The following is a 21,540-nucleotide window of genomic DNA, read 5'->3' as shown; positions in this document are numbered from 1 at the left end:
TGGAAATTCAGCAAATGTGTAAAGACTCTCCTCCGTTTGACCAGATTATTAAGACCCTTAACGTTCCATGTAAGAAATGTCACTGAGTTGGGCCCCACTGTTTGTCTTAGATTAATACGGGCAGCCATGTCTACTTAGGTTTCATCTTCTCATAAGGGTGCACACCCACACAAGGATGAGGTATATATATTTGGAGCTGCAACAAGAAAACAAAAACAAAAAAACAACAAAAAAACAAAAACAACAACAACCTACAAACCAAAAAAAATAACACAGAGACTAAACACATTAAACCCGAATCTCCCCCCTCCCCCCCAATGAGCTGGTGTACCATGTAAACCTGTCCAACCACTATACTCACCAACCACAATGCTCATAACAGAAAATACCTAGGATACAAAATATTCCCATCTAACAGAATCTAAACTAAAATGTAACAAACCTCCCTCTCCAGAACACTCTCCTTCATTTGTCTCAGTCTTCCTGCTAGTTGTTGTGCACCAGATATTTCTGGGTGTAGTCTTTGGCTGCAGCAGGGTCCAGGAATATTTTCTCACCCAAGCTTGAAGAAATTCTCAGCCTCGCAGGGTACAGCATCCCATATTTCACGCCCTGGCATCCTCGCAGCAGCTCTTTAACCTCTTTAAAGGCTCCTCTTCTCTTTGCCACTGTGGCTGGGAGATCGGGAAAAATAAGGATCTTGTTGCCATCATACTCCAAAGACTCTTTCCTAGCTGCTCTGCGAAGCACATCCAGCTTTTCTTGATAATAGTGAAACTTCACTATAAGTGGCCGGGGTTGCTTTCCTTTGGCCGGGGTGGACTGCAGTCCGCGGTGCGCTCTATCCAGCGTGGGGGCCGAATCCATGCCCAAAACATCCTGAAGTAGCTTAGCCACCGAGTCAACAGGCCGCGTGCCAACTTCAAACTGCTCCTTTACCCCGAGAATGCGAATATTGCAGCGGCGTTGCCTTCCCTCCAGGTCCTCTGTCTTCTCCGTCAGGGTTATCACAGTAGCTTTTAAGCGGCACATTTCTTCTTCCATGTTCACCACTCTGTCGGAGTAGTTGTTTGTAGCATTCTCCAAGCTAGCTATCTGGGCCCGATTGTCAGCAATGCTAGCCTCCAGTGGACTTAGCTTAGCACTGAATTCGCTTCTCAGACCTTCAAGTTGATCTTTGAAATCCCGTCGGAGCGACTCCATATTTTCGTTCAGCATTTGGCATTTAGATTCAATTTTCGTGTCCAGCGAAGCAATCTTAGCCAGTACTGTTTTCTCCGAGTTCGTGATAGCATCCATTAGCTTAGCCATATCCATTGACCCGGGGCTGCTCTCGGTAGCTTTGGCAGTCTCTGACTTTTTGGTATTTCTTGATCCAGACATCACAAATGAACGTCTTCAGTTCGGTCTAAGAGAGCGTTTCTGGAGATGGTGGATCGGTTCAGGACGTTAGATGTTTATTATTTAACCGAAAAATCGGGTATTTCTGCGGAGCCACAAGGCTAAACGTCTTCACATGTCGTTGCTCAAACCACCCCCCCCAAGTTTTGTTACTCTTAACATGTTTTGTTTCCCCAAAATATTCAAACTGTCACATCATCTTTTTGGATCTGTCAAAAATCTTTTTACGTCGACGTTTTGTGTCAACAGAGAGGGGGTGGGATGCCAAAGGGGTGAGCTGGTTTTTAATTTAGCTTTTTGTAGCTGTTTTATTATTTTCATTGGTCTGTCTTTAACTGTAAAAGGTTGTGAGCTGCTGAAGCATGAAAAGCACTTTCTTCGATTTGATTTGAACATTTCTCAGGCTGAACACTTGTGGACCTTAATGGCACCAATACATTTCTTCTTCCTTGTTTAGTTTGACAAAAATTTGACAAAACTTTCAACAAAATGACCTTCAGAGTCCAATTTCTCAGCATTTTCAGCGTTAAATAAGCTCTTATCCATCATGGATAATCCTGAGCATCCTCTACATCCTGTACTTGACGGTCAGCGGAGCTCCTTCTACAATAGGCTAAGGCAACTTCGCTGTCACACCAACCGCTACAGGAGATCTTTCATACCTCACTCCATTGGACTCTATAACTTGTCATCCATGTGCAATAGATAAACTCATTTAAGGTCTGTCTGTTTTTCTCTCCTGATGTGTCAAGCAATACAACTGTTCTTTTTCACTGATGTTTCTTTCTGATTGATTGTTCTGGTTCTCTGTTGTCGTCTATTGTTTGTATGTTTGTATCTTGAGCCTAACGCTGCAACAACCCAATTTCCCAAGATGGGATCGATGAAGTATCTTTATCTTATCTTTTTTGTTGTAAACATACTTTTCCCTAACATAAATGGGGTTCTTTGTATCGTATATAAACATTTAGGAAGTATTTGGGTAAAAACAGAACAAAAAAACAATCCTCTGAACGATGCTAAAGCAGTCTTCTGGTTCTGAGTCATCATTGCAACGTCTGTAGAGAAAAGAAGTTTGTCTCTGAATGTTCAAACACAGAGGAACCACTCATGTTAGTAATATTTGGACATTTTTAAAGGTGAAACACGGTGAAACAATCAACTGTATCAGACACCTGGACTGAGTGAGTGTGGCGTCACACATAATAAGAAGCTTTAATCCAACTCCAACCAGATGAAGTTAATTCAATCTTCATTTTTTCATGATACAGAAACCGCCATATTGGAGCCAGATGTCGTAAGTAACAGTAATTGGTCAACTTTTCTATGGCAACCAACCTCACCAATCAGGAGTGAGCTTGTTGGAAGTCCACTCCTCTACAACTTGAAAGCGGGCTACGCAAAATCTGTCAAATCTTCACGTCTTTTAGCTTTCACAACTCAAATCTTGATGTAAGGAAACAGTAGGAGCCAATCAAAGGCCTCCCTGCTCACTTGATCAACTTTCCTGCTCAAGCGATTCACCGTTGTCGTTGCTTTGATCCCTCTGCGTTTTTCTCTGCCTTTTTTTATGGATTTTTATTCCCTTTTACGTCTTCAGACGAGCGAACGCAGGATTTCTAATGCAGCACTGCAGGTTCTTCAATGGACACATTGCAAGCGTGTGTTTCCATGGAGACAACATTTCGCAGCTTGTGCCATTGACTTCAATTAGTGCAAAAGTCCTTCTTGCAGAAGCACATACTTATGCAGCGAGCCAGGAGGAAATCATCCGGACAAGATTGGGAGTTTGGATTACACTGGAAAGAAAAAAAGCAGGAACGCTTTACAAAATAAATGTTTTTATTGTGACATTTGTGATGTGAGTTTTGGCTCACTTTCATGCTAAGACATTAATGAAGAAGATAAGATAAAGACCAAAATAACTTCCAATAAACTTATTTTTTTCTTAACACAAACCGACTAATCACACTTTCAAAAGTACTTTTATTGATCCACACAGTCAAATCAGTCCCTCACATTTAAACATCATATAAATAAATTGTTTACGAGTCATAAAATATCTTTTTGTCATTTAACATTCAACTAAATCCTAATCATTGGTAAAGTTTCAAAAGAATCTATTTATTCCATCAAATAAACAAATAACATATATCTTATATAAAAACTTTTTTTCATAAACCTAAGAAAAAATGTAAACAAAGCTAGCAATGTTATAATACTAACTCATTTTATTCATTTTAAGAACATTAATCCTCTTTTTCTTTTCAGCTTGTCCTGCCCAGCAGTTGAGTGAACAGATACGAGCATCAGGCCTCTTGTGTTGAATCTTCAGACAAAGGAAGTGTGCATTTGTATAAACCTCTTTTGTATTTGAGGCTAAGCTTAAATTATAATAATTACATTTGATATTACATACATAACAATGTCATAAGTTAAATGTATGACTTAATTATCACAAACAGTAACCATGCCCATATTTGTGCAAAAGTGAATAAGCAGGTGGGGTTGAACAAATGTGTTCTTCTTAGAGTGTACATTGATCACCGCAGAGCAGGAGCCCCTCAGCACCACCCCAAGGGGGCTCCCGGCCCAGACCCAGGCCCTGACCACTCCCAGTCCCCACCGCACACCCAGAAATATGTTAGGTGGGTCGGAAGCTCCCTGCCCTGCTCCATTCTGATGCATCCTGCAGACAAATAGATCCATCCTCGTCTGAGCTCTAGATCCTCTGGATGTAAACTGTACTGATGGACAGCTGCAATATTCACCATTTTTGTTGCACCGCTAATGTCAGGTTGGGAGCGGCTCTAAGATAGCGGGAGAGCGTGTAAATAGTGTAGAAGTGGGGGCGGGGTTGCTCTGTGTCAATAGTCCAAACCCACAACTTAGAGGTAAATTTCTACTGAACCTCTACCGCTCTGCAGAAGCTATGTCCTAGAAACCGACACAGGTTTTTGATTTGAACTAAAAACTGGATCATCAAAAGGTGATCGGAGCGGGATTTTAAAGAGTTGAAGTTCTTCTGGATCAGAGTTCATCCTGTCGGCATGAAAGTATGAAAACTTGCAGATGTACAGGGAAACGTTTCGGGTTCTCCGTGTTCTGCTACATCTCTAAACTGAAACGACTCCAGTAAAATGCATGAAAGATCAACACATCAAAAGAAGGTTTTGAGCCAAAGAGGTTTTAGTGTGGATGAAGATCCATAACAAACATAAATGGCAGAGGGGCGGGAAGTGGATTTAAAGCGATTCAACCTCGACTATCTCAACTCATTAGGAGCACAGTCCCAGGCTGCATCTGTAATTACTATGAACAGGTGCATCACTCAGCCACATCACCGTGGAGTTACAGATTTAATTTGGAGATGCTGCCCGAGATATTAACCCCACTAATTACAGCAGCCGGCTCCACATTCAATCACTGGGATAAAACGTCGGGGACCTTGGGCCACAGAAAAGCACACAATTACTTTCATTTTTCGTCAGAGGGGAGTGCTGGTGGGGAGGCTGTGATGTTTACTCAGAGGACGCTTTCAGAAGTGAACGCTTGAGAGCAAACAGCTTTAAACAGCAAAAGGCGAATCGGTTTATACCAAGGCTTCTTGTAAAAAGAAAATTAGGGTTTTCCTGGTCTATGTGTGCAGCATAAGACGTTTGGACCAGAACACCTATTAAGGAAAAAGAAAGACCCAAAGCTGCATTATTTAGAGAAAGCAGAAGAAAAAGAACCTGCTGGGTCAAATGATGGCCCACAGCAGTCCTGGACTGAAGGACGGGATTGTTTTCACAATTCTTCTCTCTCAGCCCGCTTTATTTCAAAATCCACTAACAAAACCAGGACACACATGCTGGGGCCATCTAAAGGAAGTTTTAAAACTATTATGGGATGGCCACAGGACCTACAGCTTGGCGGCTCTGTTCTTGCAAAGTGTGATATTTCACATTTTCCCCACAATATGAAAAAAAAATGAAAATTTTGTCAGAGAGATCTTCATGAAATTTCACACACGTCACACGACCACAACCAAAGTTTTGTTGACCTTTTACCTCAAGAAATGGTTGCAATCTTGAAATTAAAAATGTATATCTATATCTTTAGTATTTTCCAGAAGTTTCCATGTATTACCTCCTTAATATTGGAGCAGTTTTTAAAATGTGTTAGTTTGGCGAATGGAGTTTCCAAATGTGGTGTTTTTTGGTGTGATGTTGTCCCCGTTGCTGGCCTTTTTATGTTCCCCAGGGCACATAAACTGTCGGAGATGAAAAAAAATGCAAAAAGTAACCAAGCAGGAACTACAAATGACAATATTGTGGGGCATTTTATGATACAGAAAGTCTGAAATGTATTTTTGGGGCGTTTCTCATTTGGAAAATACTCGATATAAGCAGAAAGCTGAACCATGGATGTTACCGGGCATAACTAAATGTTAGTTTTTTTCTAAAAAGTCCAAATTTAAGATCTAAAAATGGACCTTCTTCTGAGTAGAGAAGCATTTTCTATTTTATAAACGTCAGATGGATTATCACACATTTACTCATTGGCTGGAAGACAACAGCTACAGCTGTCACTCTCACAAAATACTCTTCACAAAAATATCTACATTTATAATAGTCCTGTGCATTTTTAATGTGCGGTACTTTTGACCATTTTTGTGTGCGTAAGTACAAATATTAGGTGGGAACTTATATTGTCTTTACCATTTATCTTCAACCCAAGCAACCCATGTGGGTGGATTTTCCGTCATATATCAAAAACTGTAAAAATTGAGCCAGAATGAGAAAAAAAATCTTCATTTTATTTTTCATGTTTCTAATCTACACGTCCCTTTTCTAGAATTGAATGAAGGCAAATCTGTCTGCTTTATTCATCACTTTGTTCCCTTTTCCGCGCGCCTCGCCTCCGCATCAGGGAGCTGAGCATCTGACAGCCTGCGCTGAAAACCACCAGCTGGACTGACAACGATGGAGCGAGAGAAGGAGGGTGGGAAACCATCCGAGCTCCGGGATTATTTGTGTGTGATCAGTTTTGAAGTGAAGGGCAGTCGGGGCACAATGTGCTGACAGCAGCCCCGTCCACAGGAGCAGATGGGTAGCTCAAGATCAAACTTTAACCTTTCAGAAGTCACAAGTTGGGATCAAATCAACTTTTGTGACTCAATTAACATCATAATGTACCAGTCTCTGCTTCTTCATAGTTTGTACGTACATTTTGCGCATATTGCAGGTATTGATCTTAGGTTTAGATGTGTGGAAAAAGTAAGATAAGTTGTGGTCTTTACTTGAAACTTTCCCAAATATATCCAGATTGAAAGCACAAATAACCACACAAAGAACGCGTCAATCAAAGTAAGTGAACTGTCCATGATTTTGTTGTTGTTTGTATGCATTTCCTTTGTGATTCGTGCATCAATTACATAATTCTGCGTCGTGTACGCGATAAAAAAGTTATACATTGGTTGTACGTGCGTGAAAAGCCATTAGACATACATGGAACAATAGTGGAAAGACACACATTTGAGTATGTACCTCGCAAGATTTACGTTATAATTGCGTATAGACTACGCATAAAATACATAAACTGGGAAATTCTAAGACAAGAAAAGACAAGACTGGACTAGACTAGACAAGATAGGGCTTTATTGATCCCTGGAGGGAACTTGAGTTGTTACAGCAACCAAACGAGAAATATAACAGCTGGAAAAACAAATAGAAAGAGTTAAAATAAAAATACTAGTAAAAAATGTCAGTAGACGTAAATAGATAAATAAATAACATTACACATTACATTACATTTACACATTTTAATTACATGTCTGGGAAATCCATTTATTTAGCAAAAACTTTTTAAATGCCAAAGATTTTTTTCCATTAACTATGTGATTACAGCTGGGGACATTCTTTTTGCAAATAGTGACACATTATTATGTAATAAACATGTGTTTATATGTGCTTTTTCCCGAGTGCAAAGTGTATAACTGTCCGAGATGAACAAATGCAAAAAAGTATTTTCTAGGAAAGTATTTTCTGGAGTTGCACGCCTGGTCAAAGTATGCAAAAAACACCAGTTATACTCAGACATTTCATGAAAATGAGTCATGGTTTGGTCTACCCAAAAAAAGGGTTAGAAAATGGTATGCACAGTATAGCATCTATAACATGGAGATACATTTATTGTTTACTGATATGTAAGGATGTTTGTTTCATTGTTGTTGTGCAGGAAGTCATATTTTTTGTTTCTGTTTTTTATCAATCTAAAACAGAACTACTGGCATTCGTCTACTGCACCAGCAACTACGGTATAAATAAAGTATTTCAGAATCCTTTGTCTCCATGACAACCAAGACATTTTTTTTGTTCCAGATTTCTTCTCTGATGCTGTGTAAGTCAAATGAGTTCAGCGGCTGGTATCTGACTGATTCGGTTTCTATCTGCTGTCTGACGGTTCCATTCTGATGCTTTTATTTCATTAGTTCCTGTATCTGTTTGGACTCAAACACACAACCCTCCAGTGGCTGCTTAATGGGATTTATGGATCATAAATTACATCTTCATTCAACCATCACATGTCATTGCTAAACTTTAGGTCACATGACCAGCCCCTTTAGCTGTGGATGTTCCATCAGCTATCCAGAACAAAACACTATGACTCTGATGATAATGGTGTTTGTAACATCTTCTTTTGACAAGTTTAATACCTCATCCTTCTTCTAAGCAAAATACTTAAGGATGAAAAAAGTCCACCATGTGAAGATTGTTTTAAAATTTCAAACGGCGTCTTTCTGCCTGTGCTGGGGGGCAAGGCAACCCTCTTGGGGCCCATGGTCACTCTAGGTGACACCTACCATGGATGTGAGTCTGGGGGGGGCTGCCTGGGAGAGGCAGAGGGTCGACTATTGGTACGGGGGGGGTGGGGCCTGGGGGGTCGGCGCTTCGAGGGATGGTACCCCTGGAATGAGGAGACCGGAGCACTATGCTGGGGTGGCCGTCTGTTTGACCACCGGGGGACAGTCTTCCAGCTGTCCCCGACTTAGCCCCTTACACATATAATCTCTTATTAGGGTGATGGAGGAGGGGGGATCTGCCTGCGATGCACCTTGGGGGGAGGAGCTACTTGGCAGTGGTCCCCCTCTCATGGTTGCCGTATGGAATAGCCCCCCCCTCTCGGTTTTAATTGCACCTTAGATGTGTAGGGCCCTTGGTGGGGATGTGCTTGGACATCACTGCCAGCAAGCAGCAGATGTCCTCATAGCGCCCTACCCACCAATTTTAACTGCACCGTAGACATTTAGGGCCCCTTGGTGGGGAGGGTGGTGGGACATCACTGTGAGTAATCAGGAGATGTCCCCTCATGGCCCTACCCACCAATTTTAACTGCATCCCCTTAGTACACACAACCTTTACCCTTCAAAATATACACTCCAACATAAACACAAATACATGCACACACACGCCCTCACGAACACACACACACGCATTTCCCAAGGAAGGTGGGACCTCGGACCACCTGTCCCCTACCCCATCCCTGGAAAGGGGAACTGGATCCTTGGCAACGGCGACCATGTCCCTTAGGTGCTGGCTTCCTGGGCCAGAACCGTCCCCCAGCCCCCCCCCCCAGCATTCGGCCCAGGCCTCCCCAGCCCAGGGGCCCCATCGCCTGAAGCGCTGACCCCCAGACCCCCCCCCCCCCCCCCCCCCCCCCCCCAGCCCACACAAGGAGAGAGGAGCGAAGAACCAGGAGCAAGCGCAGGCCCCCGCCCCCAAGCACTCCCCCTGGGAAAGGTCTGGTCAGGCCTCGATGGGACTGTGGAAGCCGACCAGCCAGGGCAGTGGAGACCCCAACTTGTCAAACCTCTAGGGCCCCATATCGATAGAGAACCAACTCTCTCCCCCAAGCAGCCACCCCCAGGACGGGGCCGACCCACACACCCGCACACCTCCCCCAGACACCGAGGCCCCAGTGGGGGACACCTGGGCGGCTGTGGAGCAGCGGTAGGCCGGTCGCCCCATGATCGTAAATTGCAGGTTCGATTCCCGCCTTGCACGCCTATGTGTCGAAGTGTCCTTGGGCAAGACACTGAACCCCACCTTGCCTCTGGTGGGAGGTTGGCGCCAGTGTTCGGCAGCGGAGCCGCCATCAGTGTGTGAATGTGTGTGTGCATGGGTGAATGGGACTGTGACTGTAAAGCGCTTTGGGCCTTCGTAAGAAGGTAGAAAGCGCTATATAAGTATACGCCATTTACCATTTTACACCTGGAGCAACTGCAGGCCCCAAGAGGGTTTCCCCACCCCGCCCCAGACCAGAGAAAGAGTGATCCCAGCCCCAGGTGCAGATGGGCAGTCAACCCCCCTCCCTTCTATATTCACCCTCCTATACTCCCCTCTCTAACATCCCTCTCTCTTCTTCCCTCCTTTCCTTTTCTGTCCGATCCAACACAAAGGATTTCAAATATGACTAAAATGAATAAAGTTCAGCCTAGATTACAAAAGGGGTTTATTCAGACATACCTCTGGTTTGTCAGAGGATTCAAATCCCTGTTGTTAAAGTAAAATATGTCCAACACAAGAGGCCTTTAGCTCTCATCTGTTTGCCCAGCTGTTGGACAGGACAAGTAAAAAGAAAAAATAGTAATTTAAAAAAAATAAAGTAAAATTTCAAACGACAAGGATGAATTTTCTTGATGGAAAAGGTTGTTCCAAGGATGTATAAAAAGCCCCAAAGTCTGTTTTAAATTTGATGCTAATAGAAAATATGGCAGCTCCTCAATCAACCACTAGAGGGGGATTTCAAGAGGGAGTGAATTTCTTTGATGTTCAAAAGTCCAGCTTTTTATCTCAAATAAGTTTAAATCCAAGCCCAGAACTATTTGCGCTCATGACAGATTTGGAGACGAGATTTCTATTATTCAATCAGCGAGAATTATTTTTACTGGAAACGAAACCGGCGTGCGTCTCCCCAAAAATAAAATAAGAAAAAGCACAAAAGGCATCATATTAACACAAAAAAAACGTGTGAAAATGAAAAATGTCTGGCTTTAATGTCTATGAATCATTGATAGTTCTGTTATGTAATTCATATATAGACCGACAGACAGATAGACAGATTGGTTGGTTGGTTGGTCGGTAGGTAGGTAGGTCGGTAGGTACACATCCCGGACGAGACCCCAATTTGTTAAGATTGGCCGTGGACTGTTACAAATTAGAGGGGAGACAAAGCGGGTTTTAGCACTTTCAATATTTTTATACATTTAAAAAACACAATAACAGTAAGGTGTGTTGTTGCATGACTGCATGGTGAGTGAATAGTCCTGTTTAACATGACCATACATGAACAATAACCATCACGAATTTCCACCAACACCCCCGCCAAGTAACAGGCGAGGGTCTGAGAGATTCCTTGATATTTGCATCTGTTCACATAATTATTTTACTTTTTTGCTACTCTTCTGAAGCCGTCAGATCAACCTGGAGTCCATTTGATCCATTTGACACAGAATCCTGCAAAAGGTTTGAGTAGTTTTTGTTGAAACACAAAAGAGAATGCAAAGACATTTGATCTCTAAGATGACATGGTCCGTGCCCTTGACACAAAGAAGAGGAAATAAGCAGTGATTAAGATGTTCAAAAGACACTGATGATTAACAATCCCACGATAAGAAGCTCAGGGAACCTGAAAATGGTGGAAATCTCCACTGCTCAAAGAAAACTGAACATACTCACAGTATAAAAAAAAGGATAAACAAACGCCAAAGATTTTTGAGATATTTTTTTTTTCAAATCAGGTCTTTACAGAAAGGTTGTCTTTTGCCAAAATGTTCCTCTGATTAACATTTATTGAGCTTTTGTGCACATACTTTGAAAAAGTTTTTTGTTCACATTCATCACTGTGGAGGAACAGTGAGCTGCTCTTGGGACCCATTTCATTCTTTTACCCCCAATCTAACGCTTTAATGTTGAGTGGATTACAACCCCGACCTTCCCACTCTACCACTAGGCCACTGAATTGCAGCAGGTGGTGAAAATTGCCCAACGCATCATAGGATCCCCACTCCAAGCCATTGAGGACATTCAGAAGAAAAACTGTCTCCGTCGGGCACACAGTATCCTCAAGGACTCCTCTCACCCTGCGCACAAACTGTTTTCTTTCCTGCCGTCAGGCAGACGTCTCAGGTTCCCCCGGACTCGAACCAGTAGACTGAGGAACAGTTTCTTTTCTCTTTATTGAACTCTGCCACCCACTGACCTTTTAACTTTTTTATCCAGCACAATATTAAATTCAGTATTACCTGCCAATTTTGAAGTTAATTATTAATAACCTGTACATTTTTTAAAATAATTAAATATGCACTGTCACCTTTATCCTGCACTTGCTGCTACTGCACTTCTGGTTAGACATAAACTGTGTTTCGTTGCCTTGTACTTGTACATAGTAATGAAAATTAAGTTGAATTTAATCTAATCTAATTGGTCCTGAGTTGGTCTTTTTTTAATCATTTTAAAAACCATACTTTCCCTGTAAAATCCCTATCATTGATAAAATATTTTTTTAGGATGTCATCCTATGAAATATAAATCTTGACATTTCTTTGTCAGCTCAATGAAGGTTTCTTTAAAAAAAAACCACATATTTTTAAAATGTGCATGCAAACAAAATAATGAAAGCATGTAGGAATCATTTACATTTTTAGCAAAAAATAAAGTGGTAGGACAGAAAAACATGTTTTAAGAAGGAAACAACATGACCATATGGTAAAAATGTTAGACGTTGAATTTGAGTACATTTCTATAATTCCTTTTCATAAAGAGCTCTGTTTTTATTTTCAATCACTCAATTATATTAAAAAGAAGAATTGCTGGAAATTACTTGGTTTTATTAAGAAATATAAACTTAATGGGAACCCCCAACAAGTATTTAACTATTTAGATAGCTTATATTCTTTGTGTGTGTATATTATGTTTATTATTTTACTTTTATGTTCTATATACGTTTTATGATAGGCAATGGTGATTGTTATTCTTGGTAATGTTGTTTATTCTGTTGTTCTGTGCAAGATGACTGAATCGTTAAAGTTTTTTTTTTTAAAAAGTCTATAATTCCTAGTAGATCTTCACATGAAAGCCAAACACCCACAAGCCCCCCCTCTGTCACTGCTGGTTTGATCAAGAGTTCCCAAAGTGAACGGCATCCATGGACCAGGATGAAAGCCAGACTTGAGTCCGGTCCTTCAAGCTGCGACACAATAATAATAATGATAAACTTTATTTGTATAGCACCTTTCCAGATAAAAATCACAAAGTGCTTCACAGTAAAACACAGTAAAAACACATGTTAAAAAGAAATTAAGAAAAAGCCAATGATGAAAGCCGTGAGGTCACCCCAGATTTCTGAATAATTACAAACATTTAGGCATAAAAACTTTGCCCTAATTCTAGTTTTTATTGTGCTCTCCCTTTTATGAAACTGTCAAAACTCTATGATGACTGAAACAACCCCCCCCTCCCCCTGCTTCCATATCCTCACATAAATACAGTGCAAGGTTTCCTACTGAGACCTCTGATTCGTCATTCTCCTCCCCCTCATCAATAAAAGCGCCTGATGACGCCATGGCAGGCATCGCAGAGTGTTTTACTGAGCTGCTTTTTTTCTGAAGACCTAAAAAAAAAAAAAACAGGAAGAAGAGTGAAGTCATGCTCCACGCCGAGCTTCACATTAAAGGTTATTAATCTGCTGGTTTGGTTGATTAACTGGATTAGTCATGTCATACAATATTGCCATTAAGAATACATAGTTTTGTTTACTTAAAAATAATGTAAATTGAAAAAAGCCCTGTTTTGTTTTTAGAACGTTGCATCGGTTGAAGCTGGATGTTTGCACGTTTCTCCTTCTTCATCCCTCCGTGACCTTTGTTTGTTTAAATAAAAGGAAAGAAGTAAAAGCTTGAAACTGAGAGTTTTATTTTGTCTTTTGATTTTTTGCACATCATGCCATCTGCCACTGCAAAAAACAAAAAAAAATCATTTTCTCCTTCTGTGCAGGAGGATCAGCAGCCCTCCTACTCTTGGTGCTCAGGCTTCTATTTTCTGTTCCATCAAACAACCCTGCAGACTTCCTGTGCAAATCCACCAAAATGGAAAGGCCTGCTGTTGATGCTGTCAAAGGTTTGTGGTGTGTTCATTCACGATCATTCACAATCGTTGTCCTTCCTCTTTTCTCCATGAATACGTATGGCAGCAGAACATGTTCATGCATAATTTGGCATCTGCCTTTGTGGTTGTGGGATGACCTTGGACCCATAACTTCTGGACTCTTGGATAAAAAAAGGGGCTTTGCTGTCAATTGATTCCCACCTGGTGGTTTATTGGATCAGATGATGGTGGAGAAACAGGCCTGATAGTAAAGTGAAAGCATGGCGGAGGTTTTGGCAGAGGAAGCTGTTACAAAGACCTCAAAGACTTATTCCTCTACTCATGCTGACCTCAGTTTTGGTCACATATGTGTCATTGTCTTGAACTCTATGGTGTCCACCAGAGAACATCAAGTCGCGGAGTCTTACAGTGGGGCTCACAATATTGATTTTGCACCAGATTAGGCATGATGGTTCTTGTCACAATGTGATGTGACAAGAGTGGCCTGATTTACAAAGGAGGCAGATGACTCTTAACTTCAGGTCCAGGTTTTTATTTGCTGGTCTCACACCTTGGCCACACAGCTAACACATGCCCCCTTTTCACACTGAGCTCCCTCTCTTTTATGGGCTCCAGTTAATTGGCTGGCCACACCCAGGAAGGAAGTCACATTTAAACAAACATTTCAAATAATTACAACAAAAGATAGAAATGTCTTGTAAATAATGAAGTTAAAGTCCTCCAAATAAAGACATACATAAATAAACAAACTGAAATCATTACAACAAAATGTATATACAAAGAAATCCAAATTCTTTCCACTTCCTGTGCCCAACTATTAAACAGGAAGTAAAGGCCTTGGCCACCATTTTGTTCCTTGGGCAACAGGAAGAGAAGGTGAGAAACATTACAAAAATCAAAGAAGTCTTAAACATGTGGTGATTATGCGTTATGTGTCTAAAAGTGATGAGTTATGATAGACCCGTGACAAGTAGATAAACTGCTTTGTCACAGTTCTGTACGAGATTATTGTCAATACTGCTCAATTGGCCATTTGAAATTTCAAGATAGCTGCCATTTTTCAAGATGGCCGTAAAAATGGCCTCCCAAAGCCAAATCTTTTATAAAAATGCACCTACTTGGTCGATTTGAGAGGTTTTAGTGACTGTTGATGTGTTTTTGTTTTTGCATGCTGACTCTATTTGTTCAAGTTTTGGAAGATTCCTTTATATATTTTGTTTTTCCTAATTTTAGCCAAGAACCATCAAGGCAACAAAGAGTATTGACTCTTGATTTGGGCTGCTCATCACTGAGATCGGACACTAAGCAAATCAAAAGCCTTCATGGTGATGGAGCCCTGATCTAAGGTCCTGATAGCTTTGGATGTGTTAGAACCAGGTCCACAATGTTTGAGGTAGCTTTAGTATCATATTTGACAAAAAATTAAAAAAGTCATCAATACAAGCTTCTTTAACCAATGCAAAACTATCAAGGGAAATAAATTTAAGTGAAATCGTAGAGCCCTTAAAATGATTTACTTCGCCCCTGTGTTGTGTATGCCGGCCCAAAATACTACTGTTTCCATGCTATTCAAGAATTTGTACCACTTTTTAATTTTTTTACTACTACCTTACATTAGTGGCACCTCAAATAAAAGAAGAAGAGTTGGATTTTTTTACATGAATCATGACAACAATAATAAAACTGATTGAAATAGGCAGCATTGGTCCTGGGTTACACGGTGTGGCGCTCTCGTCGCACAGCGAGAAGGCCCAGCTGGGACACTTCTGTGTGGAGTGACAGGTTTTTTCCCAGCGCTCCAGTATGCTGTCTAGTATGAGCTTCACCTTAACCAACAGTAGCCGGGCAGACTCCGGTGACACCAGAAAGATTTAAGGGAAGAAAATGAATGAATGAATCGGACAGATGGATTTTGAATCACTTTATTTTTATTTTTTTATTATTTTTTTTATTTTTTTAATTTTTGAATCACTTTATTTTAAATGACCTTCCACTCATTTGCCACCCTTCTGCCCCCATCTAAAATGCTCTCGCTGCACCCCTGTGTAGAACTGTCTTTGGTCACCATAGCTGATGTCACAGGATCATCTTGTAGGTTCCCCTTCCAAAAAGAAGAACCAAAGAGTCTGTTCAAACAAACGAAAACAAAGAAAACCAAAAGGTGTTTCTTTATCTTGATAGTCTGATTTCCGCATGTCTGCAGGATTTCTGCACTTTTCTTTTCAAACGTGAGATTTGATTTCATACTTATTGAACTTTGACTTTTCTCAACCCTTTTTTAGCATCTTTATTTGTCGACGGTTTCCCTTTGCTGCATTTGTTGCTGACCACTTTTCTCCGGATTTTGGCCAAGCTGAATACTTGCGTGATGGTCAAACATGGGAGATATTCGGCACAAAGTCAAGGAAAAATAGGGCAAAGATGCCATAAACCCATTCAGCAGAATAAGCCTCTTATTTCATAAAAGCACAGGTGCTAATATGCAAAGACTTAAAAATAAAATGTTGTTAGGATCTCGCCACAGATAAATCAGAAAACAAAAATCTGAAATTGCTGTGTTTTTAATCTTCTATTTTAAAGTTTTTCAAATGTTTTAAAAAAACAGAAAATCTACTGGACATTCAATTTTCCCAACGTACTTTCGAAATGTAGTCAAATCGTTTTGTTTATAAAACATGAATCAACCATAAAAGTTTGATTTTCTAAACTTGTCATAAATGTGAAGACGGAATGTGAGTCATTTTCATTTATTCATCTGCATTTCGAATCAGCAGTTTGAATGGAAAAACGTCCCCGCCTGCTTTCCATCACATCAAATGATTGATTAATCCCGGACAAGTGAGGAGCTCAGCAGGACTCCATTGTGTAGGAGGAGAACTAAAAAAGGTAAGCGGTGGGGGGGGGGGGGGGGGGGGGTCTGCGTTTAAAGAGTCGATGCTTTCTCCACCACATGCTGTCAGAGATGAGTCTCCATGCAGTCCAGCTGTCTGATTGGTGAGTGGCAGACAGAGTGGGAGAGACGTCCCGCGGAGGGCTTCATTGAGTGGAGGGGCGATGGCGCATGTACATTTTGAGAAGAATAATGAAGCCAATGAGCAAACACACTGTGGACATGCGGCCGGGTTCCTGTAGAAGCATTTGAAACTGTAAAGATCATTTTTACTAAATCCTCATAAAAGATGTGAATTCTGATGGTCTGTACAGCCAGAAAGAAGACAACAAATGACAAACAGCAAAAATAAATAAAATAATCTAATAAATCTTGTTAGGAGGCTGGTAGGATAAAATAAATGGGTTTCACTAATGAAAATTATTTCATCTTAAAGCGGAGTTGACATGTTAACCAACAGGTCAGCTGGTATTTTTGTTGATGTTTATTGCCTCATGTGTGTTTTCTCCAAAGATTTCACGCCAGCAATTGTTTTAATGAGAGACCAAGCCCACCCAGTCTCGTCCCAAAAAGGTGTGGTAGCTTTAGGTTTGTCGACCAAGCAGTCAAAGGGGAGACCAGAAAAAAAACACCAAGAAAGAAGAGTTTAAATATTAAAAAACTGGCCCCTAAAAGGGGTCAACAGGAAGAAACAATACTAACTCTGCACAGGCAGAGTAAACCAACCTGACCAGCAGACAAACCACGTGATCAGAGCACCTGAAAAACACACAATTCAATAAAGACTGAGGACAAAACTTTCAGTGGAAAAAGAAATATGGAAAAATGTTTAGAAATAGGATTAACAAATAATAACAATAAAAGAGAAGTAAAGCAAATAAACATTAAATAAGTTCATGGTTTTTCCCGTGTAGATGGCGCCTGCCCAATTGCCTGAATGCTGTGTTTAAAGACTTTTAATTATGATTATGTCGTTTTTAGGCTAAATCAAAGGTACGTGTGTTGTTTTTCTAGGACATAGTTTCTGCAGAGTTCTTTTAGCTATTCACCTTTGAGCTGTGGACGGGACTGTTGGTGTTGAGCAACCTGGCCTCCCCTTCCCGTCATCCATCTGTTTACACTCTCTCCTGCCAGCTTACAGACCCTCAAACCCAACTTTAGCGGGGCAACAAAAATAATGAGCAACGTTGAAGCTCTCCAGCCGTACAGTTTGGATCCAGATTCCAGCTCAGACGAAGACGTTCATGGATCTATTTTTCTGCAGGTGGGTGCTTCAGAATGGGGCGGAGCAGGGAAATTATGACTGCCCAGCATTTTTTCACAGATACAATCTGTTTCAAAATGCATTTTTTTTCATCTGCTCCCGATTCAAAACAATTTAAATAAAGAAATTCTCAGAAAGGCACTTTTTGTTCAATTTTCTTACATCCTCAACCATCAGAAGAAACATGTCAAGAACACCATTTTCCTTGGAGTGGGTCTTTAAGGTCTTTGCTGTGTTTTAAAATACTGAAGAAAACATTTGTAATGATGAAAATAGATAAAGATAGACGACATTTTCATTTTTAGGGAAAAGAAAGATGAGAGGGAGAAAATATGAGGATGGGAAAAACGGGAAAAACGTAAAACGACCAGATGGAATCACACTGCAAATTAGTAGGAATAAAACAAGATTAACACTCCATACCAGTAGGTGGCGGACAAGCACTAAAAGGTTCTGAGCCTGGAAGGAAAAGAACAAGCAGAAGAAGAACCCTTAGCCACAAAGGTGGAAACGCATAAACAGGTGATTTTAATTAAACAAACCTAATCCAGTAGACTGAACCAAATTATTCAAGTATCTACATAAGTGCCACATATTAAAAAAACTAGAAACAAAGAAAAACTGTAGATTTTAACCTAAAAATATGATCAAACCTATTGAAGAACAAACAGTCTGAAGTTTTAAACTTATTAAACAGGAAAAAAAGAAACAAAGTGTCAAGTACATTTGGGTTTACCAGCACTTCGGTGTGGCGGTGCCGCCGTCACTGCATTGGGGCAGCACTTCAGCCCAAAAGCTCAAATTCTAAACGGCTCAAACATCCGACCCTGTTACTCTGCACACAGGAGGCTGAATGTGTGTAATTATGTGGCTTCATCATCTCACCTGTGATGCTGATCCCTCATCTGGTCTTTTACAGGATCTCTTCGTCCTCCGGTGTTCCAGGCAATGTCCTGACTTGAGTTCTTGTTCAGCTTTGACTCTGTTCTGTTTTAAAATATTGATCCTCCTTTTGTGGCTTCTTTGGATTTCTGCCATAATTGAATCAACCGCGGTGCTGGTTCACTGAAGGAGAGTTGTGCTTCATGAGGATGATGCACGGAAAGAAGAAAAAGATGTTCACTTTGCAGCAGGTAATGGCAGATCTCAAATGAAGATTGACCGTCTGTGAGCGTGTGCGACCAGCTGCCAAAGAGGCTTAAGGACTCCAGGTTTTTTTGTTTTGCCGAACCATCAAGCTTGAAAGAGATATTGATGAACCATCCAACATTGGTGACACCAAAAATGCAGTTTATCTGAATTATTTAGAAACATTTGCAACAGTTTCAGGATTTTAGTTGTTTAATAAACTATTTTTTTAAGTGTTCCTTACAAAATAAAAGGCAGACTCAACAAATGATGACCGTTAGTGTCCCACAGCTCCGTGCTGGCCTGAGGATCTGAAGGTCTTTTATTAGTCAGAGGGTTGCGTCTTTGACCTTTGACACAGAGAGACGTTTCCATCACCGTATGAGTAATCAACATTGTGGTGTTGGGATAAATGACTCCTGCTGATTTATTAAAACACATGGATTCACATTGAATACAAATCCTGAACATGTATTTGTGTTTCTTCTTCACACAGTGGAGATCTGCATCTTCACAGGAAGAAACCCGGAGATTCAAAAATGATTCTGGTGCCGCCTGCTCTCCTTGGATCTTTGCCCCTTCTTGACAGCTTTGTCCTTTGACCTCAAGGGTGGAGGTCATTGTTTGGTCACTGTCCATGGTGCTGAAAACAATCAGGCTTGTGGATCAAACTTTTCTCAAACTTCTTTCCACATAATTTGCAGCTCACTTGTTCAGAGCCAAAAACGTTTGAGTGGCTGCTGTGAGTCATGCTCGCCCCGCGGTCCACAAAGTGATCCCAGCTGAGGAGCAGACAGAGCTTTGCCAGCTTGATCCCACTTTTCAGTTGGATGTCACAGCCCCACGCATGCAGAAGCTGCAAAAGATGTCTTCCATTATTTCAAATGACCAAAAAGATGGTAAAGTCATTGCAAAGGACAGAATTTTCTGTAGCTGAACGTAGAAGGATGCAGATCCTGCCTCCTCCTCCTCCTCCTCTTCTTCCAGCCGGGTCTCATCGTTTGCAGAAATAACTGTCTCGGTTTGTTGCCTCTGTGTCTGACGAGGTGCAAACCCCAAAGGAGCTGGCGCCTTCCTCCTCCCCCTCCTCCTCCTCCTCCTCCTGCTGCTCTCCGTCCTCGTCGTGCTGCTGCAGCAGACAACGCGGGCAGAGCGCGTCCTGCAGCAGCAGAAACGGCACCTTTTCGTGTTTCAGGAGACAGCCCGTATGGAAAAGGATCTGTGGATGTTGGAGGCTTCTCATGCAGACATTGTTTGCATCTGTTGGTGAGTTCCTCTGGCTTGTTCTCTGTGCTGCAAAGCTTTTGACTCTTCAGCTTTTGCTGCATTTGATTCATTGAGGATTCATACCCTGCATGTTTCCATGAGCTTTCCCTTGCCTGACAGAAATAAGAAAAGCGTTAGAGAACCGGGTAAAAGCACAGCAAATAAGGAGAAGCGTCTTCTTTAGATGTTTTGTAAGCGAAGGTCATCCAGATGGATGTGTGGGTGACAGAAGATTTCTGAAAAAGAGAAGAGAAAATAGGCTTTGATAAAAACAGATGATTTTCTGACCCCTTTATGTGGAGGCAAAAGTATTATTCTCCTTTTATTTGTAGAAGATACAGTTCTTCTTCTTCTTAATGACATCGTCTGCATATAAAATGTTTTTAAAGATCAAAATATTATCTGCATAACCTGTCCTGAAATGAAGGTGAAAAGAAGCATCTTCCAAAGACTGCATTCTTGCACATTGACAGCCATGCAGTTGTTGTTCCTGCAGCGCTGCATGTGGCTTTATTGGAAATGTTTTTTTAGAAGATTAAATCCTAAAACCTCCATCACCCATGGAAGGGCTCGATCTTCTGTGAAAAATCATTATGGAGTTTCAATCTTCATCTGTTGAGACAAGCATAAGGCGTGCATGTGCTCGTGCACGCTTACACAATCATGCATGAGACTGAAGACATCATCTCAGTGTTTCCTCTTGTTATAACTGTACTTTTTTCAGGTTTACTCTTGTGTTTTGTTTTATTTTTGCAGAAGTGATGCACTTCTCTAAATAATAAAATAATATAAATGCTGCCATGTCTTTTTATGCACTGCAGCTTTGCAGGTGACTCACACACATCCAGTGCTCAGAAGGCGGATTGTTTTTCTCTCTCTTCTTATATTCCTCCATAGGCTTCATCAGAGCTGCTAATGTTTGGTCCACTGCAGTTTTCTCAGCGTCATAGACGTACAGATCTGTTCTACACGGAAACCATTCTTTATTACAGCGCTTGGCGTGTCCAGAAGCACAGCTGCTGTGGTATTTGGGTTAATTGGATGACGACTGATGGAGCTAACTGACCCATGTCGGTTTCTGGGAGCAGGTTTTGCTCAGAACTCACTGATTCTCGCATGTTTTTCAGCCCTTCAGCCTGTCCTCTTCCAGATCTGTGGGTTTTTCCCCTTGCAGCACAGTCTGTCCACGAGACCTCCAGATGCTTTGGGGGTAATTGGATTTGGTACAGGGAAGGGCCACAAAATGTGAATCTGTTTGGGGGCATGAATGATGATTGGAGCAACATGCACGTTTCCTCTCCCTCTGTTGTCGCACTGATTGCGTCTCTGCTGGTGCTGGCTCGGTTTTTCTCTGCATCCCTTCAGGAAGCTTTGCAGATGAGTAAGACAATTAAAGAAAGACGCTGGAGAGGAGGCTCTTTTAAAGTCTGACTCAAGGCGCA

At 41.3% G+C, this 21,540-nt stretch overlaps 1 protein-coding gene and 1 long non-coding RNA gene across 5 annotated transcripts in view; one reads left to right on the top strand and one right to left on the bottom strand.

Annotated features, from left to right (window-relative positions):
• The first annotated feature begins 16,319 nt into the window (after positions 1–16,319).
• Positions 16,320–21,540, top strand: part of adcyap1r1a (adenylate cyclase activating polypeptide 1a (pituitary) receptor type I) — a 43,857-nt gene continuing 38,636 nt past the window's right edge. For 2 of the 4 annotated variants that reach the window (XM_078934262.1, XM_078934260.1), the window contains exons 1-4: positions 16,320–16,436; positions 17,575–17,704; positions 18,624–18,837; positions 19,329–20,098. The gene's annotated coding sequence lies outside the window, so the exon portion shown is untranslated. Of the gene's footprint in view, positions 16,437–17,574; positions 17,705–18,623; positions 18,838–19,328; positions 20,099–21,540 lie in introns of those variants that run through there. The other 2 variants (XM_078934263.1, XM_078934261.1) reach the window with 1 other exon arrangement.
• Positions 16,552–18,729, bottom strand: LOC144986653 (uncharacterized). The gene is made up of 3 exons (XR_013650489.1): positions 18,590–18,729; positions 18,128–18,163; positions 16,552–16,676 (listed from the first exon to the last, which is right to left on the bottom strand). It is a non-coding gene; the product is annotated as an uncharacterized LOC144986653 (long non-coding RNA).

Source organism: Oryzias latipes, chromosome 17 (genome assembly GCF_053564925.1).
Source record: "Oryzias latipes strain Hd-rR chromosome 17, Olatipes_Hd-rR_3.1".
In the NCBI taxonomy this organism is placed as follows: Eukaryota; Metazoa; Chordata; class Actinopteri; order Beloniformes; family Adrianichthyidae; genus Oryzias; species Oryzias latipes.
This window is presented reverse-complemented; position numbering and strand designations above follow the sequence as displayed.